Source organism: Varroa destructor, unplaced genomic scaffold (assembly GCF_002443255.2).
Source record: "Varroa destructor unplaced genomic scaffold, Vdes_3.0 BEIS01000002.1, whole genome shotgun sequence".
NCBI classification, from domain to species: Eukaryota; Metazoa; Arthropoda; class Arachnida; order Mesostigmata; family Varroidae; genus Varroa; species Varroa destructor.
Genome location: NW_019211455.1, coordinates 2,638,065 through 2,663,137, shown reverse-complemented (window position 1 = coordinate 2,663,137; position 25,073 = coordinate 2,638,065). Strand labels below are relative to the sequence as shown.

Here is a 25,073-nt window from a genome sequence, read left to right as displayed (position 1 = left end):
AGGCCACTTTAGGTTTAGCAATTTCAGAATAGGAAATATTCAGCATGACATCTCTCGTTCTTCGCAGTGAAGTAAGTCAATTGTAATCATCCAGATTGTTTTATCTGGCATGCACAAATTTTTAGGTTCTGGTACGTGCTGTCTCCTTCTATCATATTAATGTGTTTATGTCTTCTTAGTGGCGCGAATCCATTGAAAAATTACATTATAAAAAAAAAAAGCAGTTTATACTGTTGTACGCAACAACGACGGACACAACGGATACCGAGCAGTCGATGTACACATAACTGTCCATATGAATAAGCTTAATGCATCATCTGTCGATGATACAGCTGAGAAAACCAAGAAGTATGCCTTACATGAGCAACCTTTTTACACACAGTTTATAAAGCGCTAAAATATTTTTCCAGGACGGACCAACGCCCCACTCGTATTACCGTTTGAGGATAATATTAGTTCCGAAGTAGCCAAGGGGTAATCTGAGTGACTATCATAGTTCTGAGGAAGTAGGGTATCGCTGAGTGTAACACCGAATGATCCGTTATGGTTACGGAAGTTCAACTTGCGATCGTTGTTGTATGAGGTGTACTATAAATGTTAGAAATGTGTTACCCGTAACAGCCAGCGATAAGCACTAGCTACTGCCCAAGTCAATTTCGGCTAAAGTCCAGAACCATTCTGTGCTGTTTCCTGGGGATTTACTTGAAATATGAATCATTTATAATTACAAGGAAAACCTTTTTTTTTTATAAGAATAGGCCATTTTAAAAAACTTGTACCTGAGATAGTTCATACACTACAAGACCTATATAAATAAGAATGATTTCAAATATTTCATACACATTTGTGGATAGAGTTTAAACAAAATCAAATATGTATGACCGAGCTTAGGCCCCTGATATGTGAAAATTATAGCATTTTTTCGTACAGCAATTTCCCCATTGTCTTCGACCCAGTTTAGCGGTCGCTTCCCAGTCCGTTGCCGACGCTTGCGTAAACGTACGTCTAGTGGTCCTTATATGCAGCCAATTGGATTTCGGTCAGTCGATAGAGATCAAATGAAGGTTACGACGACAAACCGCTGGTGCCTCCATTCTGTCTGTCTGCAGGTTGTTAACTTGGCCTCCCTATTACGAGCATTTTATCAGTTCAGAGGGGAACACCAACAAACTCATCACTAGCTGTCTGTCTGCAGGTTGTTAACTTGGCCTTTCCATTACGAGCATTTTATCAGTTCAGAGGAGAACACCAACAAACTCTTCACTAACTCTGTCTGTCAACGTCGACCGGCGGTGAACCGTTGACAACAGTGAAGTCTGTTTCTTAGGCCCAAGCCCAGCAGTGGACGACGACAAACTGGCCATTGGGCTGAGTTAAATCTCAGTTAACACACTAGTAGTGTTAGCGAAAATCACCGATTTGTCACGAATGATGAGTAGCTGTTGGATAAAGCCGAACCAGAGCAGGGGGATAGGCAGAAATTTACGAAATTCAATAAAAGCAGCTGTTTTTTTGTAATGGCCACTATGTTGAAAGGTGTCCGTTTTATAAGGTTTGGGCGTTTTTTTTGCTTCCGTTTACTTTTTTGCCTCATCTGTTCCTCTGTTGAAAATGGGCTCCTATACATATTTGTGGACCTACGAGCGGATGCATTTAAATAGTTGATTAAGTGAAATTGCACGCGCGATCGCCGTTGTCAACCATTTCGAAAGTAAATGAATCCTAATAATTCATTGGTACATGTCACATGCTACTAATTTTTTTTACCATGAATACTTAATCAAATGAGCCGATGAACTTAAATGCTGTTCAGACTGATTAGTACTGTGGTTTTAATCACTAAACTTTAATTAATTGTATGTTAGCTACGCAAATTGTACGTTCGTGCACCAGGTACGCCGAACTTACGTTACCTCATTTGCTATTAACAGAAAAGAAAACAAGTTCCATGCTGCTATATAGCTGGCCATACTGAAAGTTTATTTAATAATAAACAGCCTGCGGGAATTTCACTACAGCCCCAAAGATGACTGCGATAGAATTATATCTTTGTCCATAGTTAACCCACTAATTCCAAAGGAACTGGTTAATGTAGTTGATTTCTCACCATGTAGATGAGAATTCATCTACATCATTCTTTTGTAGATACAACACCGCTCTGAGTACGACCGTATGGGACCAAAGGAAGCACACCTATTTTGTTTAACTTAGCCCATTGTTCCACTACTTGCGTCGGCGTCATTTTTCGTTTAACGCTACTACCGATACGTAAGTGTCCGTTATTATAAGCTCTTGCACATCCTGCACGATTTTTTCTTCTTCTTCTTCTTCTTTCATGAAGATTGCTTGCTAGGCTAAAAAGGCGACCTCTGTCAGTTCTTCTTGTTTTTTTTTTTTTTTTTTTTTTTTTACTGCAACTTGACACAGCGTTAGGCTACTCAACGATATTTGTCACTCAGTACTGCTGTCAGGTCTAACCGTATGCCTCGAATAGGTCGTATCACTAACTTGCTTTACTTAGTAACTTCGTCGCTTTTAATTTGTTCTCACATTGATTTGATTAACCTAATATCAAAGTTGCTTTGAAACTGACTGATTCAAATACGTGTATGTCTATGTAAATGTCCTACGTCTGCATAAGTGCTTAATGCCGTATCTCTGTGAGCTATCGGCTACACACCCGACCACATTCGAATCTTTGTGATAATTATGATAAATAATGAAGGTCGTCAAATATAATTCTAATAAATATCAATTAAGGCCTGTCTAGATAATTGGTACAACCTCACGCTACTGCAACAATGCATTCGCCAATACGAATAGGCAACCTTATGACAGGAGATGATTAAGATATAAGTTTATAAGACATTTCTTCGGCGTTTTCCCTCCGCCCCTCTATACCTTCGATGAAATCCTTTGAGAAAGAAAAGCTAGTTACGAAATCGCCCCGTACTTTTACCGGTTGTTGCGCTTTTGGCATTTACATAGTAGCCAGAAACACTCCATAAACAAATCAAACTAGATATGCTGAAAGAGAAAGTGCAGAGTAGCTTTCGCATTATTCGAAACGCTGAAATGTCATCACCAGCAATACGTGACCGGGTATCGTTGACACCGCTTCTAAGGGTAAGGATCCAATAATAATAATAATACGTCCTTTGGCCAACAAGTGCAGAAACTTGACAAATTTTTGCCGCTAGGCTGAATACGCCTGACTAAGCTTGGCGTAGACGTCAGTAGAGGAGAAACAATGGGCTGGAAAGAAAACCCACTGTTGATAATAATGTTTGTTTCTAAAATTACGCTGTAATAAGGGCTTTGTGCTCGAATACTTTGCCGCCGATTGTCACGGATATACACGACAGAGAAGTATTGAAGATTAGAATATGAATCAAGTTTTTCTTAAATATGAATACGTACTATCGGGACAAACTTTTTTTGAAGCCGCACATTGTTAAACGTTCAACATATTTGATCAAGCGATCAAGGTACTAACATGAGTTAACATAAATTCAGCAAAAATGGAAATTCCTTCACTTAACAGGATTCGTTTCCAGAAGGTCATGCTTAAGGCGACTCAATATTAACAAAACATTAGGATAGCTAGGCACATACAGAATCAGCTGTGCTTACTAGGACCGGCATGGACTGCGCCATACATTTAACCATATTGATTTTACATAAAGCAAAGGGGAAGTTTTCATTCACGAACTGGCTCCGTATGGGAACAAATTGCAAATAACAATAGACGAAACCCAGATTGAATTACAAACAACAAAACGTCCCATAAATGTAATTCTCTGTGAAGTACGTGCCTATATGCGAAACATATACATGTCAACTTGTTTGTAGCTGTAAATAAGTATCGAAGCCGGCGAGATACTCGATTGGACCCGTGCGACTTCGGCCTTCGCTATTTTAGCTTTGCCGCTGCCATCTTCAGACAAATACACTCATCCTATTTATCAAGAACACTTTGCTATTTACGCACAAATTTCTGTTAACCATATCAAATTGACTAAAACATATATCACATATAAATATCACTGAAACATAATCTGGACGTAATTTGGAAGCTTTCCACTGATGCTAGCTGGTTTTTAGCCCGTTGTTTGTATAGCCTATCATAACGCTAGCATCACATTTCATTACCGAATACAATCACATTAAACCCATTTAGATAGAAGCATTTCCGCAAAAATATAAGTCGTAGCATGTTTCCTTCATGTCTGCCTTGTGAAAGGCGAGGCGACAGGGGCCGCCGCTCAAGTAGGCTGACGGCAGTAGCTCGGAAAGTTGATGTTTGACACAGTGTAACTTTGAAGCATAGAAAAACATGAACGCACGGAACACAACGCAAATAGCCTCCAGCAACGATACTAGAACCGAATTGCTATGCATCACCGCGAGGCCCGTTTCGCGGGTATGCGATAATAGTGTATTTCGTTAAGCAAACGCTTTCCCTAACTTCGTTGAAACCACTAACCAGAATAGATAATGGTTGATGGCAGCGTGACCCGAATCGAAGAAGCCCACAACTGGTTCATACCCATTTGCTCTAATACATACCTTCAATGACGCGTGTATGAGTACCGGCCAATTTTTGCTTGCTTAACGCAGACCGAAGAGTGATTCTGTTCTAGAGTTAACCTAGCACCTAAAACCGAAAAAAAAAAAAAACAAAAAAAAAAAGAGAAAATCCAAACAAGCGTCAGCAGTAAAGATTTTAGCCTTTGATAAAAGTGAATAATCTTGACAAATCAAATTGATTATTCGTTGGGGCTAGTGTTCAATTAGCGTTTTGCAGAATATAAAGCCTGGATATAGGAAAAAAATACGCATATATCATTTACCTTCAATCTACAATAAAAATCAAGGGGTTAAGCTTAACTATACGCTACAGATGACCTGTATTTACCGTCGTCTAGCCATGGCATACTGAAATATCGTAAACTGTCCATGCAATTCTCGCGAGAACTATTATAAGATCCAAGTGGACGCTGCAAAACAAAAATACCATCTTAGGATATATACGTTTTTTGCGAGAATAATGACGAGTGGCACCTCTTAGAAGATACACTTGTCAACATATATATATATGCGCACTAACTTGGCCTATACAAAGGTAATTCCAGTATTAATATCTGCGGGCCCACATGCCGACCAACTCAAGCCCGCGCCCGTCACTCAAAACGGAACGTAACACCATATATATTCCGAACTTAAAGATATTTATCTCCGCCCAGAACCAGACATCTGGTGCAACGCTTCACAAGCCCGTTTCTATATATTGAACTTTAGTCCTTCAATGTTATCTATGATATTTTTATCTATCCTCGACGTTATATTTGCCGTTTTGTCCCCAAGATAACTGAACTCTCTAAATTTCTTTTGGGAATATTATTTATGCCGTATTTGCAAAAGCAAATCTTCATAATGAAAAACCCACGTCGAATTTGAATGTCTACCTATCACTAAGCGACCCTGACATAGATATACTCTATTTACTTGACTTAATAGTCCATTACAGATCGAGAGTGACGCTAAGCGAAAGGAAATCCCAGAATTAAGTATGAAGCCTGTTTCACGTGCAGCGCCATATCATTATCATTACTAGTTGCATCCCAATATACGATGTATAGGAGCTGTCATATATATGTTTATATATATAGTGGAAATACTTAGCACCAAATAGAGATGGGTATGCGAAGCACACACCTCAATCGTAAGGACATAAACTAAAAGCCTACATAGATACTACGTTGTCGAAATGAAAGTTAGCTTAATTTGAATTTACTGTCACCAGAGAAGTCTACTATCTAGAAATGTATTCAACACTGCTTCTAAAATCATCACTTAGCATTGGAAGAAGTCAATCATGTATCCAAATAGATGAGCTCAGGACTCAATCTTGCTGTTCAAAGAAACACCTTTTTATAAGGTGATACACTATTTCTAGGATTTTATTGTGATCCGACACAGGCAACAAGCAACGTGCACTAAAGCTACAGCATACAAGGATACATGGGGGCTATCTCTAAAGTAATTTCATAATTGTATTGCTTAAGAACAATCAAAATGCATCGGGATTCAGAGTGTTTGGATCAAATTGACATAGAAAAGATCACTCCTTTACAAATTGCATCCTTAGGAAAACAGATTTTCGGCTGATTTTTTCTGCACCTGTTGATAAGGACATCTCTCTCGGGGTAATTCAGTGTAACCGTTATTTGCCTTGGTCGTGCATACAAATCATTTGAAATGTCGTGCAAACAATTTTAAAAAATTTCTGCCAGCCTATTTTAGCACCGTTTTTTGGATCGTTTGGTAGCTTACCTTCTACGCAAGCCAAGTTGCTGTACGAACTAGATGGGGAAAGCCATAGCAGTTACATCCGGACGCAGTTCATCCGGCGACACTCATGTTGATTCTGCTTCGAAGTAAGAAGCCTTATAACTTTAAATTTCTGCGAAAATTAGCACAGTATCTATTTAAGGCAAAACTGTAGAAACTGTCTAAACGGTAGCCGCATCGTGAATCGATGGCCTATTTTTCTGCTCCTGATCAATTCTTTGTCTATCTGAAAAGTAAATAAATTATCTTCGAATCACAGTTCTAACAGCTTTTGATTGATGAGCAACTTGAAATTTTTAAACTATTCGATTTAAAAACTATTCGATGGGTTCTGTAGTAGTTGCTCAATTTAGTTTTCGTGAAGTAGTAAACGTATTTGGCGGTAGGTTCAAACGTACGCCTTCAAATTTAAGCCTTAGCCCTATCAGACTGCATAAGTCTGCGCAAACTAGTTACCTTTCGATTGTTAATATAAACTCACGAATCCTACTCTATTAGGCCTAAACGTCGTTGAATGCTCACAAAAAACTCTGAGGAGCTAACAGTCACGTGAAGTTTAATTTGCAAGCATACTTTATGTATGCCTCCTTTATAAAAGACTCTGTGAAACAGATAGCATTCGGGTTGCCCGAGCCGTAGACGCTTTATAAGGTTGCTCGAACTGTTTAAATATAAACAAGATGTAGACTACTACTTAGGTACATTCGTTTGAAAATAGAAAATGATGTTTTTGGTCTTGTATATAGTTCAGATTATGGCCTACTCCAAACGTCGAGCTTAATATAAATAAGCCATTTTTATTTACTCACATACGCATTTACTAGCTCTTGATATTAAGAGCTCTCATGAAAACTTTCTGACATAGATCGCCCATAAGTGTACTGCTATGCACGTATCCTGAATCGCGTCTCACGGCGCCAAGAGTGGCTGCAACAAGGACCACATGTATGTCTTTGCTTTCTTTATGGTAGTTGTTTTCCAGTTTTAGCAATTTTCCTGTCTGCATATTGCCTTATCTCTAAAATGGAGGCGCAAATATTTTTCTTAGATTTGCCCATAAGTGTCACATAAACGGTCTCTGAACAAACGAAGCTACCAACTATAGGGAACCGAGAATCACCAGACTTTCCATCAAGGAGGTACAAAAACCATTTTTTTGGGGTTACAGAACTGTAAAGTCCGTTCACTTACAGTAGAATATCTTAGATTCCTTTATATACCAAATCGTTTAAAAAATAATCCATCCTTCTATGAAACTAAATGATGTAATCGATCGGATTACTCAGGAATCACTTTAGCGATTCTAATCAGTGTGAGGTCAACTTGCCTAAAAAGCAAGGTATACCATAACAGTTTGTAAACGATGAACGACTTCCACGAAAATATCCTGTATGCAGTACACTATTCACAAAATGTCAACGCTATCCTGACAAATATAATGTACGCTTGGCTACATTAATTAGATATGTATCGATCTTACGTCCACTTCTGCCTTAAGCACGACTTCAGGAGGCTGGTTTCCATCACGGAACGAATTGTGTCTATGCTAGATTTTGAACCCAGATATTCACATCTTAAGTTTAGTAGGCAAACTTGCGAGGATTACAATTAGTCCTGCGCTACTGTTAGGTCTCAATGAGCAGTGCTAATAAGTTATGATCTAATAAGTTATGAAAACGGTACAACTTTCAGTCAATTAGAACAAAATGTTAGATTCTTCAAATGACCTCTAAAGTCCACGCGGCACCTCTGAAATACTTACAGCAGGCGACATTCAAGATGCGCACGACCGAGTAGAGGAAAACGATGAACGACCCAACGAAAACAGCATAGAAACCCACGAGTAAATGATAAACCTCTGATGGCTAGAACAGTATATATATAGAGAGTCGTTATTTTGGGCTGATATAGCAATTCTATGTGTATTGCCATTTCTATGTGGTACAGCTGATATAGTTCATCATTGGTCCAGTACACTACCTAAGAAAGAATCAGTTTTCTTCAGTCTAGCAATCTTCCTTCAAACGTACTTATTTTCTCATTGCGTAACTTTTTGAAGGAATCATGACTGCAAGACAAAACAGTTCTAAATCTTTCGAAGCAATTCCCTACCTGTTAATCTTGAAACTCCTGGGTCCTTTTTCCTCTGACTGCTCAACTCCGCTTCAATAGCAATCAGATCATAGGGGTCTCTTACTGTTCCCCTGCTGCGCGCTTTGTCCGCCTCTTCCTTACGTTTTTCATTATCGTTTGTTTCTTCGACCTTCGTTACCAATATCTGCCTCAAAATCTCTAACCACTAATTTCCTATAATCTCGTTGTTATGGATATGCTAAATCTCACATATCAATTATATCATATCAAAGTGAATTTTGTTGTCTGTTTGTAGCTGTCCGTTTGGTTACTTCTCTGGTGAAGCTTTTGAAATAAGTACCTGTATGAAAAAGTGCCTGATAGAGATGACAAATAAATAGCTGTTAGAGCTATTGTGAGATCTGGCTACTGTCATTAACTTTTATGGCAAAAATAAGTTAGTTACCTTGTTGTCATTCTATGGAAGTATGATGCTTCGAAAAAGGGAAGATGTCATGTACTTGCTGGCTTATTCATTCGATGTCTTCGTATTGCATTGATCTCCTCTACAGACACGATCTGAGCACTATGAACGGCTAAGACGTATCAGAGAATACTTGAGCATGAAACGGACTCGGGAAGACCCTATATGTATGGATATGAAAAGTACATCCTCATAAAGGTCTCATATGGTGAAAAATGGCTTCCTTACTATATATATATGTTGTGTTTATTCAAAACACAACAAAGATTTTCGTAAATCAACTAGATGAAAAGGACTACGACTTAAAAAAACTTCTTTGAGTTCTCATAGAAGCCTTCTCCTAGAAACTGCTGGCTGCGAACAATCTGTTCTTACTCTCGAAGTAGGCGCTCGTAGGTCGCAGCGTGCAGCTTCGACGAAGAACTGAGCAGCCAGCTAAATTATACAAACGTTATTTTTTTCCTTCGGAAGCGATACGCAGTGAAACAATTCACTTAATTTGAAAAAAAATTGCATGTTCTACTATAAACATACCCTGAAGGTGACATGGCGTCATGGTCTCGGCGCGTTCCGGCGTTGCTCTCAGCATACGAAGCAGGAAAAACGGAGTGCGACAAACAAGATTAGGACACACGGCCAAGGTGTTAAAGATGGCAGACACCAGCGCGAACTATGCGCCCGACGCGATCTGACGAGCAATCTGTGGAAGTTTAACCCAGACAAAAAGGAAACACTTTTCTGCGAAATAGTTATCATTTTCTGCCGAAGCCAACCTGGGTTTGTTTGGGTTGAAAACTAGTATCAGTTGTAGTAGATCTCGTAACAAATGTTAAAATAGGCTTTAATGTTACTGTAGAATATTTTTAATAGAGTCGACTTTTGAAATCTTTTTTCGTAAATAGTAAATGGCATTTTCACTTTATGAGATCTTTGTTTTGCATCGGTCGACAGATTATGTTCGGTGAGCGTTCCTCTGATTTATTATAAATAGCCCTCTAGAGGTGTCTGTCCGGACGCGGACAATCTAACACTGAGCCAATCTGATATTAGCTTTTTACAATGCAACCCGTTCCTAGCCCGTTTAAAATTTGCTTGTGAGCAGATTCGGTCTATAGACACCACCGACGGACCGTTTTAATCTATCGTGAAGTTATCTTTATAACGGCCAGGTGAGTGAACTGATGTCTAACTAGTTAGAGTGCACGGCATCGAAGTTTCAAATATGGGATAATCAATTTTTCCAATGATAAATCGAATCGAGCCATTTTTGTCGCTCGCTCACAGACTCAAGCGACATCGCTCTTTTCCTAGCAATTCACAGGATACTACGCGACCTCTAGGATTGGCGTAACAGTCAAACATAGTCTTACTACCTATCATGTTCACCGACTAATGTCACATCCAAGTTTACGTAATGAACAATAGTTCTTTTAAAGATATCTAACAATCGTTCCGTCACACATATGAGATGTACATACTATACGTGCAACAGTTAGGCAAAACGTTCCTGACAATCCTACAGAATGTATCTATCGAAAAATCAATCGACTAAATTCACTATTTAACAGACAATTGATAATCAATGCACAAATAACACAAACGAAGCTTATTAAATGCCAACCCACTAATCTTCAACATTGACCCAGACAGAATTCACCCTAAAGTCTGTGTTATCCAATAGCTGATCTCATGTCTAATCGGATCGTTCCTGCTTCCTCGGATTGATTTTGTTCAACGACCCGTTCAGTGTGTGGCAACAATGCCTAGTCCATGGCCTAGTAAGCAAACGTGAAAAGGACTCCATAAGCCAAATAACAAACCCACATCGACTCTCATAAATGCCAATCGATTGTTAGTAGAGTGAGATCTAAGCAGCCTCGTGGGTGTGAAGCAGTATCAAACGGTAAGGACCTTCCCTGGCGGACTTCCTTCTACAAAAGGAAATAGCAGTTCACCGTCATGTAAGATTACATCTGTAAAGGACGGATATGGTCTGAGGCTTGAGCTCTGGTAGGGGTAAAATGTTATGTTTTAGGCACAAGTTCGGACCAGACCAGGTGTAGGTTTGTTCTACTATAGAAACGAATCGTGTATGAAGGCTAAGGTTACCTGAGACAATGACGTTTCTGTTCCTTGAATAGGGAAGATATTGATACAATATGGCACTGTGATCATTTCAATTAAGAGTTGATCTCCTTTGTGCAAGCTGCCCAAGACTTCGTGTAACTTCTTTTGAGCAGAGCTTGCGTGATCAATATATTTGTAAATTGTCTTCCTCATATACGCAATGTCATTTGCCTACTCTTACCTCCAAACTCAATGTTGATACAATCAGACTTGAATAATTAATAATAACACTGATGATAGGAACCTTAATATCACCTTATGGTATCGTTTTAGAAATCGATTTTAGTTAGAAACATTTTGTTTCATCGATCAAGAATATGGGGAACCATTGCATACGGAATGACAGTCTACTGCAGCAAACAGCAGAGAAACGCGCTATCGAAGCTCATAGCAGTCCACTGACACACTTGACTACATACGCTGACGGATAGCAGAAGCTTCAAAAGGAGTGCTGGGCTTCCATAGCAATGACTCTATTGCCCTGAAAAATAATGTCTGCTCAAAGTAAAAGGTCTCTGCCATTCGGCTTACAGTTGTCCAAACAGCCATCTGGATACCATCACAAACGCCGCGTATAGTACGTGTGGTCGCGGGCCGTACGCTTCGTCGTTCTATCGACAACCGATGGTCAAAACCCGTCGTTTTCTGGGTCTCCCCTTGTATGCTGATCCGAGGCACTTTGTGAGTCGACGACACGCACCTTTCAAATAGAAGCCTTTAGTTAATACAATGTTAGTTTCTTCATGAATACACACATGTTCTTATTAGAACACTTACAACTTTAATCAGGCTCTTTGACGCTGACGTAAATACACTCGACTCCTGCTGCCACCGTATTCAGTAACATTGAAGCCCTTTTCGAACTTCAATGAGGCTTCAATGTAACTTACTGACGGCCGTGTTTTGAGTGACTGCAAGTTGTTTTACCCTCTTGAGTATTGACCATAAGCATGTCGAATGGCGTCTTTGCAATTGCTTTTATAATAGATTTAAGAAATATCTAGCGAAAGTTTGGGTTATGTTACAGAAGACCTATCTGGGCCAGTCTGCCTTCTTTTTCGCTGCAACAGAACGTTGATTTATGATTTTAAGACTATCAAACTTTCAGATTTTTCTTAGATGCGCGCGAATTGAAAACTTAGTTCGACTCTCGTTATTGGATTTTTTTAAGCCAGTTTCGAAATGCTTGCTGACCCGTATATAACGGTTTCAGCAGGAACCTGTAGTGTTTCTTGTGGTTAGAAATTTAGGTTGCATGAAAAGTAGGTCGAAGCTATAATATTATAACGGCGGATATACAGAATAGCCTTACACTAATTAGACTTTATCCTTCAAAGGTATGCTATAAGGATAGAATATCTTTTTTCGAGCTCATCAAAAGACTATTCTGTAGGTAGCACCTGATGACAAATCATTGGAACTCGACGAACGCATAATAAATAATAATTCGAATTCTAATAAGATGTGTTTATATTTGAGATCTGTATAAATTGTAGCACATTGGCCGAAACATGACGAGCTAGAATATCCCAGATGTTTGTTGGGTAACATCTGGGATATTACCCGGTATCTTACCGGTATCTAAGACACGACTCGCATCTGCGTTGAATGGTCGTGGGCGGACCATCATTCTCCCAACATCACTGTTTTTTGCGTAAGCACATTGCAGCGTTGTTTATCATTAACGACATTTTATGCTTACTTCTGTTACGAGTAAGAGATAGGGGTCGTTACCTACTAAAATGCCGATATAGCAAATGACGCCATTTGCATAAAGGGCCGAAATGTTTGCGAGATTCGACCCTACCTACGCCCAGTTCCCTCTGGCGTTGCCCCCCTAGCCATAAAACGGCACAGCCGTTGGTAATAATACGATTATAAATATGACGACCTTATTATAATTGTGTTAGCTGCTATTTAAGAGGTGTAATTTGACTGTATGCCAACATTCGACTGCAAGATGGTTATACTTGGATGGAAACCAAATTTGCCATGGTGTGGCTAAATTACAACCCTGAACATTGGGGCGTCTGAATCGCATTATTTTTATGCGACGTGTTGTTGCGCATTTCTAATCGTTGCCTTATACTCGTATAGTACGCGGCTTAGAAATGTGTGGCAGAACTCAATTACTATATGGGGCAAAGAAGCACAAATTGAACTTCCGAGTTCGAGTCGATTGTGTTGTTACGTGGGTCTTCGAGCGGCGACCTCTATTTGACGTTAGCCTTTCAGACACATTGAATTTGTCAGCTGCATGGATATAGCACGTACTGTTATAGCGTACGTGTGAAGGACGTGCACTGGCAGATTGCCGACAGGATAAAATAAAGGCAAATTTGGAACATATCAGAGCATTATACAATAATTTTTCGTTATTTCGTACATCTGCATACAATTACGTCTGCGTAATCAGTTACACAAGCCACGAGTTAAAGCTAGCAATAAAACGAAAAGAGCAAACAAGCAAGCCTGTCCCTTTAGATACGCTCCTTTGTCGTGAATTGTAACCTATCCTCTTTAATAAAACTGCATGATACAACCACCTCTTTCAGCCACTTAATTTATGATACGGACGATAAAAACCACTCTGTGTAAAACGTTTATAGGATTTGTCTTCGTGCTGTATAGGAAATTAGTAGAAGCTTGCGTGCGTGCGTTACGTATGAAAGCGTCTAGGCGTTGTGTGCAATGGTCCTGGTCTGTATACATCATGGCCCTAATCACCTAAGTCAGACATAACGAAATCATTATCAGAGCATACGGTAGGTCCCTCAAGGAAGTAGAGGGAAGAAGAAAAAAATAAGCACTTTGAAATCAAACTCATATTTCATATTCACCTCTCTGTTCATAATTTCGGTTAGTAATATTGTGGGTAAAACAACAACAACAGTAATTACTTTAGCGACAAGCAGCTGACACATACATGTCTATTAGTAAATGTAAATACGGCGGGCCGATTAAGCCTATTTGTCGGCCTCGTGCGACGACACGATGACCGCTTCAATCTTCAGTAGAAAACGTTACAACGATAGTGTATCGATGTATTTTAAATGACAATAGAGCTATTAACAAATCGTAACTAAGACATCGCACCTTCTAATAGATTAAGGAGTCGCTTTTTAACAAAACGCTTCTTTGCTGGGATTCGAATCTAGACCACCTCAGTCTCCATCTGATTAGAAACTAAACCATACCTGCGGGGCTGCTACTTCCATCACTTGATCCAAAGGATTCAGGCCTTAATAATATTCAGTGTATCAAAGGTGCAGTTCTGCATAATAAAGACAATATAGAGAATGTTAGGTAATGAAATCTACGAAGTAGGCTATCTAGGGTCGTGTTTTTCATTTGATGCTATTTTTTAGAACCCTGGCAAAGCAGGCTTACTTATCGTTTCTAAACTCGTATACTCATATATATATTTTTTGAGCGAATCATTATCTATTTCGTTTAGTTAAAAAAAAAAAAACACGATGTAACAAGAAACGAGGTAGGCATAAGAAGTTATTAGCGTACGCTGGGGACAGATGGAACTTAATGAAATGGCTTAATATGGGGTAAGGCAGAATCACAATCACTTTAGCCAGGCATATTCAGGGAAATCCTAATTCAAGTATACTATTAGTTAGCCAAATAGTGAGCATGCTGTACAGGAACTTTTTGAAAATGCGTTTTTTTTTTTAGGACAGATAAAATAAAAGATGTACAAATGGTAATTCAATGATAACGATTAAATGATCATTATTCTATTAGGCTTTCTCGTGTTCCTGCTAGGCTACAATTCATCCTATCAGAACGACGGGCTATAGACAATACACTAATGCTCTTTCATTAAAAAGAAGCGAAAAATAATGGCAGATTTGGCAGCGAGACGCGCTTCGAATGACTGACCTGTTTCATTTCTTTTTATGGGGGCAAAGGCTAAGTTAAGAGCGCTAACTTCAAGCGACGAGTATTTAGCGTCCAGTATTGCAAGTTAAACAATCGATGCCACTGAACCACTGAACTGGTCGAAGAACTATAGGGTGTTCTTCGTAGACTTTTCGACTAAACTCATTATTATTAAAGATAATATGATATAGTAGAAAAACGTGTTTGTATATCTTTGTGTACGATGGAGATTTTTCCAGGGAGTTATTCTACTAGTGCCGGTATCTGCGTATGAATTTGTAGAAAACTATATGTATAATTTGGTTGGATTTTTAATTATGTAAAATTAAATTTTCTGAAATACAATTTGCCATTTTATTGAATACGAGATGCTCTACGGACACCTGAAACGCGTCTATCACAGTGATTTCTATATCCTAGTGAAGCCTGCCTTACTGTTCCCTGCTAATTCATTTTCTGAACAATCGGCAATTTTTCAGATATTTCGAATGAAAGAAAAGATTCAGATTAGCAGATCGGAATCAAATATAAAGTCAATATTTTCTGTTAACTTTTCGCACAATTCATTTTCATTCGAAATTCGTAGAGAAACGTAAAGAAGCACAAAAGTAAATGTTTACATCTCAGAAGCTTCAAATGCCCAATTTTCAAGAGTACGTAGCTCTTTAACTGCTTTAAACTGGGACTTGTTCCTTTTTAGAAGAATTCTACGACCACGTACTATCGACATCAAGGCACTATCAGGTTGCTCAAAATGCTTGTTACATGATTCTTCTGTAGGTGATATATATAGGACGTAACAAAAGTCGATTTACGTGGGCGAAAACCCAAGTATAGACGTAACAACTGTGTGCGCGTTTGAGAGATGTAGCAAAAGAGGTTGTCGATCCCGTGTACGTCGGTCTAATTGGATAGAGCTACGGCTGCTATAAACAGTTTTCTGCCTAAACAGAAGTTAAATTTGGGCTGACGTACCTACAGATTCATTATGGCTACGGTTGGACTTTAAATAATGTCCTTATAAGTAAACTGCTATAAATCTCCTCAGACAGGGTGTCTTTTGCACGGTTCAAGTGCAACCTGCTTTCGTCCCACAAACTAAAGAAGGTATGACAATATATAAATTTGTATGTCACTTAACAATAATTGAATTTAAAAAATGTTATTACGTTCAAATGATATACGACCATATAGCATTAAAGATCTGCTGTATGATATCAATCGACTATCTGGTTTTTGTACATGGGAAAATGGGCCAAAACACTGAATGTTTAAGCATATTCGCGCATGTAACTCGTGCAAATGCACTTATATATACGACTGCAGATTACAAAGGTCCTCACCCCATAACACTAACAATTTCGGGTCGATACGAACATCAAAACAATGATCAAGGTTCGCCTAAGCCAACTATTAAATCCTCGTGTCATTTGCAATAAAAACCAAATCATAAATAAACAATGGGAGCCTGCCGTAAATTTGTCGCTTAGCTGTTCGCCAACTGGAGAAGGCAGGCAATCGTCAGGTGCCGTCGGTGTTCTCCGTTGACCTTTTTAGACTCAGGCTCCGTTCGACACATATGGTACTTTTCGCATACAGACTCATTGTCCATTGCTTAAATAAGATAAAGGATACATTAATATAACATTATCTATAAGAATACTTTAACCTACAGAAATTAGTTATCACTACTAGACGTTATGGGTAGAGTCCTATACCCCGCATAGCGTGCTGATAGATTTCGATCGTGAGACTTTGGGCGCCCGTTACATCTACTAGCTGAATCTTGCCTATTACCGATACCGCCCTGTCCATTTCAAACTTCCTACCGCTGTCCCGGCATTTGATTTGTCAGACAAGCAGGCTACGTGTTTTCCACGTTCTATTTTGGAGGCTGTACCGTGTACAGCATTAGCTGGTTCTCACAGAGCTATCGCTGAAAAACAACGACATGTGTTTTGCCTTTCGAAGCGGGGTAAGGCCGTAATGTCTAACCTTCGGCTTATATAAGGCCCGCCACTAACGAAACAGATTTTATTCGCAGTCGTCTTGAAATGCGCAATCCTGCTGTAGATTTGGATCAAAATCAGCCAATGTGGTGGCGGTCCAAACCTTTGCCGCAGAGCAGGTTACCAGTAAATTACGGACCCATTAGGGGTTCTGGAGGGGCTGCCGTGGCTGAAACTGATGCGAACGGTTTCACATTTATGAGGGTTATGGCTATCGGCTCGGTAGCTTTAATTGCCGTGGCTTCTTCTATAGGCATGTGGTTATCTGACTGCCAGTGTAAAAAGGCGCATAATCATGCTGGGTACGAAAAAGGTCCAATTCGTTTTGTGAAGTGTCAACACGACATCTGTCCCGCATGGATGTGATGGCTGATTAAGAAAGAACATACGTGAAGCCCCGGAGGACAAGCCGTGATTAGCCACGTCAGCTTATTGCCTATGGCAATGAAACAAAAATTAAGCACACTATGTAATGCAAAGTCATATAGTGTGACGCGCTGTAGTCGTAAGCCCTCCTCAGTTCCAGAAAAATCAACAAACTAATAATACATAAGCGTTGCCCTCAAGTGTCATAGGTCCGGCTTCTTGTGTTACCGCTATCACGAAACTAGCACTTTATCTGCCGCGTAGCAAAATGAGTAAATATAAGTAATAATTTATTCATAGCTAACCATTTAATGATAAGTTCTATCAGCTATCAGCTTCAATATCACAAATCATGATCACGAATTATAATATATCCTAGCGTGCTTCAGTTGAGAGCCTTAGAAGAAGCGGCCCTGAAATATCTGTCTCCTACGAAGTTGTAATATCCTCATGTCAACTAACGTACATTTATCAAGCAATGGTTTGAAGCTAAGCTTTAAATCTGATCTTGAACCTACTGAATGTTAAACTTTTCAAAAATCCATTAGCAGAAGTTTCACCGTTTTCTTTTACTTTCGTTTGCTGTTGTCTGTGGTTCGAAAATAGAAAAATCTAAATCTGTGCTACAAATTCCGCTTACGATAGTTTTGAATTAGCCAGTGACGTCGATAGTATTATACATTTTTCTTTGATACAGCTGACTGTATGAGTCTTATCGAAATGGATAGTTTTTCTTTGTGAAATCGGAGACTATACATGTTCCCTGGGCTATTCATAGCCGATGAATACGAAATTGCCCCCTTGGGATAGGAAAGTTACACAGCTAAAAACGTTGTATCGCATAGGCGATATATCAGGCCATCGTAACTAACTTTAATGTCTTGGATAGTCTCAAACGATGTGCTGGTTGAATGCGCCTTGGGTCATGGCCTTGAGGATTTTCGTAAATCATAAATTAAATCATCGTAAATTACATAGTCAAGAAACCTTCAAGTATCTGTATTGGAACTATGGGCGCTAACCAGATTCCGTAGCTCGCCAACTAAGCCCTATGCCGACCATGAAATGCAGCTCTAGTATAGAGCCAAGTTCCAAGCTTCGTATTATATAATGTTACCGCCATAAATCACCGCCAAGAGGCATCGAACTATCGTTAACATTTTTTATTGCTTTCTCTGTGAAGGCCTCTGCCATTTCATTATGTTCCTCCAAAGCAGCAAATTTTCGTTGGTTTTTTCCAGGGGCTTTTGGTGCAGCTTCCTCACGCGTCATTTGCTTTCTATATTACCACTTGGCAACGTTGGTTGACCCGTGGAGCATATCTCCAGCACTTGCTTCATCTCGACACGAAAAAAACCGTCTATGCTTGCAGAGCGATAGGTCACAAACTAATAGTCGAAATGTTGTAGCTATTTTTTTCCTTTTTCTCAGAGGCCGACCCGCAAAGCGTTAGATTTGCAATCTTTACCGCTAGTCAATTACACTCAAATTTGATTTTTAATAGGAGAAGCCAGTGCTAGTTGACCTAGCAGGAAATATAACCTAATAGTAGTATCTCTAGATATTTTTCAATAATATAACCGTATCCAGCCAGTCGTATTGTGTCAACGACCATGATAGATAAACAGATTACGGTCTTGATGTTGATGGCCAAATATGGGCAAAAATTTATTCTCTCATTTACTAAAATCTCCCTTCTTTCACAACGTTCATTAGTGTATTTTTAACGTCAGCAGTTAGTTCAGAAAGTTTAATTTTTCCTGCTTATGACATATTTACAGGTTGTCAGTTCTCGACACGTTTGACGTCCTGGAAAAATGAAAACTCTGGATGCCTTTTCTCATTCAGCTAATGATGTGACAGAAATTAATAGACCGACATAACCCAAGAGAACACAGAGAGGATTGAAATGGAGCCCCCTTCATGTTTCAGGTGCAGACCAAAGGCAGCCTGAAACAGGCCTTTGTGGTGTAGGAGTGTTAACAACACTGGATGCCCAAAAATATCGCCGCATAATGTTATGAACTTATTGCGTAGTGCAAGTCCGTTGAACGTGCTGTATACAACTTCACACGAAATACTGTTGTGTGCCAGATTTTTGAGGTTTTTCTCATAGAGTAGGGCAATTATTCCGCGTCTTTTACGTGAAATCAAAAAAACATTCCTAAAAATAGGCGCCATTAACGCAGGTAACGTAGCCAAGATTCTGAGCTTCGATACTTAACAATAATATCTCCGATTTGTGGAAGGATTATAAACAAAATAACGATATAGCTATGCCGAAGTGTGCTATGTTTAGAACGAAAGCTAGTTGCTCAGTTTATTCATGAAGCAGCTAGCTGCTTACCGGATTTTTAGAATATGAGAACCTTAACTTTGGAAAGATATGATTCTAAAATTACATATCAGTAACCCTATTTTTTGAGCATTTATAATGCAATATCTCAGAATGTACTTAAAGTTATAAGTGGCGTTGGGCGTATCAGAGCAAAGTATTAAACATCCCGAAGGAATTCAATAAGGATTTTTAAAGAAAGTAGTCAACAAGTACAATATTCTTTGTGCCTTATTTATGATCTCCAGAGGTGTAAACACAAAACCGGTAGCCGAAAAGGCTTACAGATAATTAGAAAAATTATCGATCACCGTATTTTGCAGTCGAATTGTTTATGAAGCAGTCTGTCAGACTATTCAATTTTTAGACACTAGATCGCATGAAAACTACCGCGGCTAACGTCAGTAGCAATGCACCGAGGCAGCTCGCCTTGCTTATGATTGTAGGGGTGCTAGATCATCTTCATGAGATACATTGTTGTTGTTGAAATTTCGGTTGCCAAATACAGGTCCAGCTCCCTCCTTTCGCTGAACACAAGCTTTACCCACAGGCTAAAAGCGGTGATGTGTTCCATGCCTCTGGCAACTGTTTCTCCTGCAGTGGAGTCAACAAAACGTAATACTGTAAAAATATATCATAATAACAAATAGTATACGTACGTCAAACGATACTCATGGTCGTATTTGTGAAGTATGTGTTCGGTCTGTTCCACTCGAATCGACATAGAATGCAGTCAATATTATTCAGTCCTCATGTAACGCAATTTAGTATATCCCATGAAGAAGTTCCTATTAGGGCTCGTAGTTCATTAAGGGCTTACGGCCTTTATTCTTCTGTTTGTTGAATACATAGTATAGCGGTTCTAAGTACCTCCACTTCAACAATGACTCAGGCTGCTGGCTCTTGTTGTTTGGTTTACGCTCACTTCTTTTCCGCTTCCGTTCCTTAATCTGTGCGATTGATACGCGTCACACATCTCTTGAAACATATCATTGTATTCAACGACTACTGCTCAACGGCTAGACAGCGTTTCTACCTTGCGTGTTCGCATGAGGACACAGCGGACTAGTTTTTGCGAAAATAGGACAGCTTGCCTATAATAACCTAAATCAAAATAATAAAAGCACGATATGTACAAGCATGAGCTGCGTTACGAGCTCATGCACCATCTCTTAATGATCGTTGCAATGAACGATTAGCAAAATATTCAAATGGAATATCCAAATGGAATTTAACACTTACGTATATCTAATTAAAAGAGCGATTACTTTCCAGAATTTTCCCAACAGCCTGTATATCTGTTATACAAAATTTTTTTTTTCTGTCCACGCTACTTATCGAATCCGTAACTCGTTACAGCTAGCAATAGTCCAGTTTAACAATTAAGATAGTGATAGCGTGGTCTTGGTTGAAAACCGCTCGTAGAAAATATAGTTCACTTCGTACTATGAAATGCAATCCGTTTTACTTAGCGGCAGTATAAGACGTAATATTTCATACAGTTATTTATCGCTCTAAATACCGTTTCTTTGTACATCTACTGCCAAGAGTGTCTCCCCTAACATCTAAAGCAAGTGGACGCCACTGCTTGTTTAAGTATTTCTTTTATATATATACATATTTTCCCAAGTTACCAGTCAAACTGAATCTCGCGCAGAAATGGTACTTGTCACATTGTTCAGACGGTGTTTTTCGGCTGCGATTTACCTTAGTGGGTTACTAAAAGTAGTGATATGGCGCCTTAGGGGCGTCGGCAGCCGCCGAGAAGTAGTGGGCGTTAGGACCGTATGCACAAGTGGGGTAATATGAAACAAGATCTTGGTAAGAGCCATAAGAGCGATAGGAAGCTGGATTCGAAGTACCAGGAAACCTTGATGCACTAGTCTTGCCGCCATTAACAACACCGCCCCCGCAACTGTAAGGACGAGGGGGCTGACTGAATTTAAACAAACCACCGAGAAGCATTACTGCTCCGTACATTGCTATGCCAGTTAATGTTAGCTCGAGCAGGCGGGTGACAGCGTATCCTCTAAACTGCTGGGCTTCCATCGCAGCGTACGCGGTTGGAAACGTTTGCCTACATTTAGAGCGAAGAATCTGCAGCCATTGCGCGATATACTTCATAAATATAGTATCTGCCTCCTGTGGCTGGACGATCTGGCCCCATGGATCCGCCTCCTGCAGTTCGGGGATATACGCCGTCAGCTCTTCTCGTAAACTCTTCTGCCGGGCAGACATATTGGTCCGCGGTGAATTTGGAGAATTGCCTAAATGGTGTACTTTAAATTTTACCGTTTCGTTTTCTTACCGTTTCGATTTTCATTGGCTACCAGCAATGTCGACAATGGAATATAACACTTGAATCATCTATACAAATGGTGACGAAAAAAAGCGTGCCGTAACACTCTTGACCAATAGAGAAAACAATTAGTCGTTATCGTCGATAGCTGGTAGATCAGTAGATTGTCCAGGCTTCATATCTACAGCAACGTAATGTGTGCACTATAAACCAGCCATCACCAGCCCAACAATCAAGTTCGGTATTTTTATATCACGTAAACTCTAGCTTGACTCCTTAGTCTGTGCTATCTTTCAGGACCACTTAAGGCTAATATAGCTACCGTACCTTTTCGGTAGGTCATTCTTTATTGAGGCATTTCGTCTGGTCAAACCGAACAAGCAGGAGCGGATTGTTTCAACAAAGCCCTTTGTACTCCTGTTAATGTGTTAGTGCAAATATTAATTAACGGAAATCTGAATCGGAACGTTGAGGTTGCCTCTACTATTTACCGCTCACACACATAAAACACTCGGATATTCTCTGACTATATTTCCTAAAAGAATATTACATAAAAATGGTACTCAGTACCTATAGTTCTAGTTTGTTCCAAACGTGTCTTTAATGTTACCCTGATTTTAGTTTCACGCTCATCGTTTGTCCTATTCGTTGGCGTCGATTCGATTAGCCGAAGTATTTACTGCCATTTTGTGTCTGCTGAAGTGAGGCCTGCGAAGCTCCGAGCTTCATTTAGATCTTGCCGTTCGTTCAGCTCAAGCGCTACGTGCCGGACCCTTTGGAGGACTTAGAGAAGTGAACAGAGTACATAGCTGATCTTTACATAGATACACAGAATATCGACTAGAATTACAAAATTAAATCCATGAGAAAATGTACTACGGTAGTACGTGGCAATGATCCTTATTACCCACTTTCCGTCAGTGGGTTATGGGATGTTCATCGACCCTCAATGATTTATCATAGCAATCGTTCAGGGCTGGATTTGTGGTCAGCGCTGTCCCCAAAACAACATCATAGCAGTCCATAGTGGGCTCAATCGTTGACTGCGGAGACCAGGAACGTCTACGTATTTCTACGACTATGATTAGCTAAGAAGTGAGCTTAATTCAAAATATTGTATCATACAATACGATGCAATGGCCTGGTGCAGGAGTCAGGCAGGAGTTTCGCTAGAGTCATTCTGCTGCGTGTTCGAAGTGTTGCACACTTAGAGCTGTCTCGTACCGACTTTGCATAACTTTTCCACGTTGAACTTTTTAGTGTATGAGTTTCCACGCGCTGCCCAGACACTGACGTGTCCGATTGCTTGGCACGTCCGACACGCAACTGCGATGATATTCTTGTGATTTGATCGATTCATTAGCGTACGTTCCAAATAGCCAGCATTGACAGACCATCGTATTGAAACTATGCATGGTGAATGTGTCTAAATAACAGCGTACTTGATTCTTTCGTACTGTTCCATATCACAACTTATCGAAATTACATTATATGATAGAAACACCAAATGCTGTTCAACAAAATGATTTATAAGGATTTTGTTGAAAATAGCACTGCGCAATAGTAACGGCGTTACGGCAAACATGAAACGGTCACTATCTCTGCTATAAAGCGCGCTTATGGATTCGTATTCCAACACATATATAGAAACGAGTTTTTAACTTACGAACATTTATTAAGAGACGGTCGCTCTGAGCTGGATCTGTTTTTTGACGCCAACATCCGTGTAACAAAGGCAGATATTCGTCGACGGCCGCGGGACTGATGCTTTGATAAGTCAGATGGTAAAAGGTAGAACAAAAATGTTCTATATATAAACTTTTACTGTGTGCTAGCCCGTGAATCCTGCTAAAACCTTCGGAAAGTTCAACGGGGGGCCTATAGGCAATTCCCACAATTTGACAGAGTCCGTACCACTGAAAACATAGCCAAATTTTAATTGTTCGTTAATGAATCATGGAATTAGAACGAAGGTTTATAATGAGGTCTTAGTTAATAATCCTATCAGGTCTGCTATCAAATTATCGTAACCGAATGATTCATATTCTCCTAATGTCTTCATTTTGGCTTGTAGCGTCTGCACGAACAACGCGAATGTAACACAGTTACCGTTAGTGGGGAATCAGTTGGCAGACACGCAGTCGATAGTATCTGCCACAAAGAATACATTAGGAGCATTAGTGAAACTGGTAAATATCCAAAAATCATAACCCGTTAAAGTTAGCTCCATTGCGTGTATAAAAGCGATACTATTTTTTAATAACATAATAATTTATTCCTTTCAAAATTATAAGGTAATAGTATTTGGTAAAAAAATTTACATAACCTAAATAAAGAAAAAAACACAGTTTATATTGAAAAAAAAATTAGTCACACATACCTAACTATATTATTCTACTAAATATCTGCCCTTCTACAATAGTTTTATACTGATTAGAAAACAAGAGCGACTTTCGAATTGTAATCAACCACCATAGTTTTTACCAGAATGCCAATAATAAGAGTCTAGACACACCTCGTTATGTACTGATGTCTAGAGAATTCCGGTAAATGTCAAGAGAACTTGAAAAAAACTTTCTCGTGTCTTGTATACAGACGCAGCTAAACAACGCACGTTCTAATAGAAACTGCGGATAATTTGAGACTCAGGCATTCGAAATATGAGTACGAAATCAGTAGTGGAAAGGGCACTAACTCAGTGTAGGAACTAAATCAGCTGAAGGAGGATACTTCATGAGTATACTTAGAGGTATGTTTTTTTTGCAAGATTAAGATAGGGGTATTCTGGGATCCACAATTCTCGATAGCAGATTACAAGTTCGAAAAAAGGAAAGTACCATTTCATACGAAGCTAGACTAAAATTTGAACGTTCTGCTGATCCGGTCTATAGATATATAGAACGAAAAATGAGAAGCATTATTTCGAATTCGAATGGACTGATAGTGAAGCGCAAGATAAAGGTAGATGTTAACTTTAATCAAATAAATTAGAAGATCAAGTCTATTGAGGACTGGCCCTCACCCATTTTAATAAACCACTCCTATATACTGAAAGAACTTTCGTTTCGAACAAACAACTTTCAGCTACTCGCATACATTAACGATATCCCCTATAAAAACCCTATTTATATT

At 39.4% G+C, this 25,073-nt stretch overlaps 1 long non-coding RNA gene across 7 annotated transcripts in view; it reads right to left on the bottom strand.

The window, feature by feature from the left end:
- The window catches only part of LOC147757245 (uncharacterized), a 29,214-nt gene extending 4,770 nt beyond the window's left edge, over positions 1-24,444 (bottom strand). For 2 of the 7 annotated variants that reach the window (XR_015320884.1, XR_015320886.1), the window contains exons 1-6: positions 24,322-24,444; positions 23,612-23,857; positions 9,446-9,611; positions 6,337-9,072; positions 4,919-5,000; positions 4,570-4,657 (exon numbers count right to left, since the gene is read on the bottom strand). This is a non-coding gene — a long non-coding RNA (uncharacterized LOC147757245). Of the gene's footprint in view, positions 1-4,569; positions 4,658-4,918; positions 5,001-6,336; positions 9,073-9,445; positions 9,612-23,607; positions 23,858-24,050; positions 24,093-24,321 lie in introns of all 7 variants that reach the window. The other 5 variants (XR_015320889.1, XR_015320885.1, XR_015320887.1 and 2 more) reach the window with 5 other exon arrangements.
- Positions 24,445-25,073: the final 629 nt, after the last annotated feature.